We start from the raw sequence: 6,105 nt of genomic DNA on the forward strand, positions 1-6,105 counted from the left end.
TTTTTTTTTACACAGATGGCACGCTACATTCATCATTCCTGAATGCTGCACACTTTAGAAGCCTATTTACTGACAGTCGTACGTTTTTAAGAAATGAACTTTGCTTCAGGACATTTTTATTTCTGTCATCTCCTTTTCTGATTCATCTCCTATTATTCCAACTCCATATTCATATCTAGTGGTCAGTACTTCAGAAAAACTTGCATTTCTGCACTTTGATGTAAACCAAGCGGCTTGTAAATGCTCCAGTTTGTCAGTTTTAGCCACAGATGTTGTTCTCTGGGATTCTTTCGGCCTTTTTCCTAACCAAGGATGTTTTCAGCAGCTCCCTCTGGATGGAGACACCAACAGCATAGAGCCACAATAAGTATGCACACATTAACATGATTCAGATTTAGGCTAGGTGAAGAAAAAAGGGATATAGAAAGAGAAAAAGCACACAAAGGGGTATGCTGAAGTCTGTAGAAACACATGATTTTATTGTACATATTACGGTTTTGAGAGTTGGTTTGTTCTCTGCTGTAAGAATAATAACTACTGTTTGTATTTATTTGTAGAAACAAGAAGTTTTAAGTAGCGTTCACTGACGCCTTTAGTTGTAGGGTGAGGAGAGTAGAGTCATAGCTGTTTACATCTGATTCAGGAACACATTAAACTCCTAGTTAGAATCAGAAACTTGAAGCCAAGAATCACATTGAAGGTCAGTGAGCCTGCAGCAGGGTTTCAGTCATGCTAATGTAAAATACATTTATTGACAAGACTGAGAGCATAAAGTGAGTTAAAACAATGCTGTGGGACATCTAAGACTACATCTTAAAGATATCAGCTCCATCGTTTTGTGAAGCAGGCTAACTTGCTTTTTCTTGTGAAAGTGAGACAAAAGATGGATAATAGCCTCATATTAATATAATAATAATAATATAATAATAACCTCATGTGTGCAATCTGGAGTCAGGAAGGACATCATTAGCCTGGAAGCAAACAGGAACAAATAGAATCAGCACACAAATACCAATTCCAAAAAATTAATTACTGCTTTCAGAATTAATTAAATAAGGGAACTCTGTGTTGAGGAACAGCAGGTTTATCTGTCAGTCCTTCTGTGCAACCAGGAAACTTCTCAGTGGGTCACCAAGCTGTTAGGGCTCACTTAGAAATGTCCTTATTTTTGGTAGAAAATGATTTTTTTTCAATGCAGATATTATTAAATGAATGATAAATCCAGTGTAGACATAGTTAATGTGGTAAATGACTATTCTATCTGTAAACGGCTGATTTTTAATGGAATATCTCCATAGGGGTACAGAGGAACATTTCCAGCAACCATCACTCCTGTGTTCTAATGCTACATTGTGTTAGCTAATGGTGCTGAAAGGCTCATTGATGGTTAGAAAACCCTTGTGCTGTTATGTTAGCACATGGATAAAAGTGGGAGTTTAATGGAGAATATGGAACTGTCTGGATGACCCCAGACTATTGAACAGTGGTGTATTTCCAGATTTTAACTCCCTCTCATACCAGACTTTGTGACCTCTCACAATCCTGTTTGAGTATTGATTCAACAAACAAGATTCAAGACATTCTAGTTGTTGAGTTTTAGTTGGAGGATTGATGTGAATCTTCTGATCTTAGTCACTGAAAGACACAATATATGGCAGCAGAGTTCTTAACTTTGAGGTAACGAGGTTTGTTTCCTGATTTCCTGATGAGACTGAACATTTCATACTGATCAAGGTTTGAATTAATGTGTCCATAAGTTGTTTTTAAGCCTCTGACCTTTGCTCACACATCACACCGGTTGTTCAGTGATCCAATGTTAACTTTCACGGCCATAAAACCTCCACACAGAAACCTTCTTTGTCTTGCTGCTGACGCCACACCCAGAGCCAAGGACATGGAATGTAAGAGGAGGTTTCACTTCTCCACACGGCCGTCTCATCGATTTGTCAACATTTCAATAGTTCTGCTCCTGTATTAATGTAAGTTCTTGAATGGACACCGTTTGCACTCGCACTACTGGAAGAAGGAGGATGTTTTACTGCCAGGACATGTGAAGGAATGAGCTGTACAATCTGTCACTTTTTGAAAAGATGTTAAACTAATTAATAAAAGAGTCAACACAGTTTGTTTTTGTCTGCATTGTCTAGCAAATAATGAAAACTAAATATAGAAACTGAATTATAATTAATTTATAATATGGATACAAGAATACCACATTTAATTTTAACTCTAAAATCAGATCTATATTGTATCAAAGACAGTATATTCATCTTAATCAGTTTTGTATGAAGGACTGGAATGTAATTAAATGTCTTCCACTCTAGCCTTAAACCAGTTTGCTTAATTTGAATATTCTACATGGAGTTCAGATGCTACTGCTTTCTGCGAAATAAAACAATCAACCAACTCAATTTCTTTCAACAAATCCATGCTTTTAATTAGTATTGATTAATTTAAACTCTCAGTAGGCAAAAAATGGCTTGCATTATTCCTGGTCAGACTTTTTAAACCTGTTTCTGTTCACTTAAATGTATGGCAACATACCGTAATATGCTGTAAATGGTAAACATGCACTTCCATCCAAACTAAACCCACCTTTAAATGTCAGCTTTACAATAAATCCGCCATGCTTACTCAGTGGTATAAAATATCCTCTCAGACCTGATTCATATTTGCCCTGATACCACTGATTAGCTGTTTTAGTTCTCTGTGGTCCCATGAAGTTTAACAGTCAAAACACAAACTGCTGCTGAAGCAATAAACTGATTAAATGATTGAAGCTGCCATATGTGTGTGTTTGAGGGAAGTAAAGAGCAGGACAGAAAAGCTGGGCTGAGTGTGCACGCCATGGATGTGTGTTTAAATGCATGTGCCTTTCTGTTTGTTCGTGCCTTGCGGTTGTTATTTGATCTCTCAGAGTGTAGCAGCGCTTGTCTTGTAAATGCTGCAGCGGCTATAAAAGGTTTTGGACAGAAAAGTCAATCAGCCTGTTTGCTGGTGATTCCTATAAAACTGCAGAGAGATGGATGGGTGTGTGCACGCTGCTGCTGAAACTCTACCAATGTGAAGTTTTCTTTTAACCAGATCTGATGCTAAATCTGATCTGACCCACAAACATGCGATGATTTCTCATTTTAAACTGATTGCTGCTGCCATGGCTTCATGTCCATTTGGTCAGAAGAACACATCTGGTGGTAAACAGACCAGAAGAGACTCAAAGCTGAGATCAAGACTCCAATTAACTAGATGGATATGGTCATATTGGACATCAGTCATGTAATTCATTTAAACAAGATTAAAAAAGTGAAATATAAGGTGTAATAAAAGGAAACGGCAGCCTTAAAGTGGAATTTTTCTGTTTTCCGTCAGCTGTCAGTCTTGCTTTTTATTTATTGGTGGAGATTCTCAAAGTCTCAAACAGAACCCATAATCCCATCAACAAGCACTAACAAAATATACAAAGTGTTCAACTCTGTCATTGGGTTTAGACAAAGAAACCAGGAGAACTATCACCTTTAACGTTTCTTCATCCATGAAACCCTCTGATGACACTGACCAAGACCAAGAGCTTCCTCTGTTACAGAGAAGGAGCTCCATCGAGGGTCGGCAGAAGTCTGGAAAAGAAAGAAAACTCCACCACCACCACCAGCTCTTCCATCTTCCATCTTTGTTCTGAGACCCTCCCATCATACAAGCACAAGTTATGAACATGTAAACATATTCAAGCTAAAAGTGACATAATTTCTGGTTTAGCCTTGGATTCAAGCCTCATTCTCCTCAATGAAAGTCTTCCAACTAACCCAGCTTTCTGTAACAGGCTAGAGTTTCTAACACCTGGAAATGGAGCTACAAAGAGTTGAAGAAGTCTAGTTTGTTCTCAGAGAACTTCAATTACAAAAGACTGAAAGGTCAGTATGGAATATTTGCCCAATTATAACAACACATTAGAAGGTTTCACATCAGTGCTTACCGAAGTTCAAGCAGCAAACACGTCCTAACATCAGCTGTTGGGATAGAACTGTGTGAATCAGGGCTTCATGGTTGATCTGCAAAGAAATCAGTCCTGAAGGAAAACAAGAAGAGAATAGTTTGGACCAAGAAACACAAGGAATGAACACTAGATCAATGGAAATCTAAGCTTTGGTACGATAAGTCCAGATGTGAGGATTTTGGATTCAGCTACTATAGCTTTGTGACACCTAGAGAAGGTGACTGGATAGTATCTGTATGTGTGCTCCACTACCCATAATAATAATCAGTTAATGACATGATGTGACGACTATTTATTTATTTATTTTTTATTTTATTTTTTTTATTGACCACACATGACCACACCACCAGTGTTATCTGGTGAATCAGTATCCTATAATGAATATTTAGTGTGTGTAGGTTTATTATTAGCCTACATTAGGTAGAGGCAACACTTGCTGTGACTTATTTGCTAAATGACAAAAAGAAAAAGTAGCTTTCTGCCTCGTTGTAGCCTAATGTCAGGAATCAGTCTTGATGTTGTCGATCTCTGTTAATTTACCAACGGCAGCATGAAGGGAAAGGATCAACAGAGACAAAGAAAGGGAGCTACATGTCATTTAAAGTGTCACAGTACAGAGTTTTATTGACCCTTTGTGTGTTATTAAGATGTTAAAATAAGAGCTGTCACAGAAAACGTGTTCCTGATTTGTTATTTCAAAATGGTAAATGGTCTGTATTTATATAGCACTTTACTATACCTGCAAGGTACCCAAAGCACTTTACATGATACGTCACATTCACACACTGATGGCGGAAGCTGCCATGCAAGGCGCTAACCACGACCCCATCAGGAGCAATTCGGGGTTAGGTGTCTTGCTCAGGGACACCTCGAACACGACGGGGCGAGGCTCGAACCGGCAACCCTTCGGTTGCAAGACGGCCACTCTACCCACTGAGCCATGCCGCCCCAGATCTCACACTGTTATATTAAGGCATCCAGTGGTTCTATACGCTGCACAAGGTGCCCTTTTTCCACTGAGCACCTGCCCCCCAAAACGTCTGTGCAAGCCACTGATTAGAGCCACAATATTTTACCAAGGACACGACATCCATCTGTTTTGAGCTGAGCAGGACTTTATCATTTGTTTCTCTCCAGACTCTGATTGCTGTTTGACTAAGAATCCGAGTGATGGAGTGCTGAATCAGACGACCTGGCCTCGACGATCAGCGACCTAAACCCAGCTGAGACGGTTTGGGATGAGCTGTACCGCAGAGTGAAGGGAAAGCAGACAAGTGCTCAGCATATGTGGGACCTCCTTCAGGACTGTTGGAAAGGCTCCAGGTGACAACCTCATGAAGCTGCTTGGAGAATGAAGAGTGCACAGAACTGTTATCAAAGCAAAGCGTGGCTACTTTGAAGTGCCTAAAATGTAAAACATGTTTTGCTTCATTACATTTTTTTCCGTACTACATAAATCCAAATATGTTATTTCATAGTTTTGATGTTTTCACTTTCGTTCTACAAAAAAATAATAATGAAAAACATGTGAATGAGTAGGTGTGTCCAAACTTTAGACTGGGACTGTTCTTGTAAGTAAATGTTTGGATTATTAAATCTTTTATTTATTTATTGACACACAAGTAGTTAGATTTGAACGTGTTGTGTTCATCAACAGCAATGGACTTGGATATATCAGGTTTTATTTTATATTTCTCACTGACACACATTTCAAAGTCGGACCCTAAAGTTTTACAGCAACAGAAGCTGGTGTATGAACAAATCAAAATATGAATAATAAAACTGAGTGTGTTCATTGTAAAGGCTTTTACAGTCCAACAGTAATGCCTCAATGACAAATCAATAAATCAATAAAGTTTACAGAACAAAACAAAGCTGGAGCTGGAGCATGTCATCTCCTGGGTTTCACACCCGGCTGGTAGTCAACCTGCTGCTGTGTTCAGACAATGTGGCCTTCTGAGCTGCAGCGACAGACGGCACGCTCCAGTCCTCTGCGCTGATTCAACGCCAGCAGGTGTGCCTTTAAACCTCAGACACTGTGCGCTGAATTTCAACTCACCTGGACAGGTGTTCCCCATGATAGCGGTTCTTGTGCAGGCTGAAACCAGGAGCTA

This window comes from Acanthochromis polyacanthus, chromosome 2 (assembly GCF_021347895.1).
Source record: "Acanthochromis polyacanthus isolate Apoly-LR-REF ecotype Palm Island chromosome 2, KAUST_Apoly_ChrSc, whole genome shotgun sequence".
Lineage (NCBI taxonomy): Eukaryota > Metazoa > Chordata > Actinopteri > Pomacentridae > Acanthochromis > Acanthochromis polyacanthus.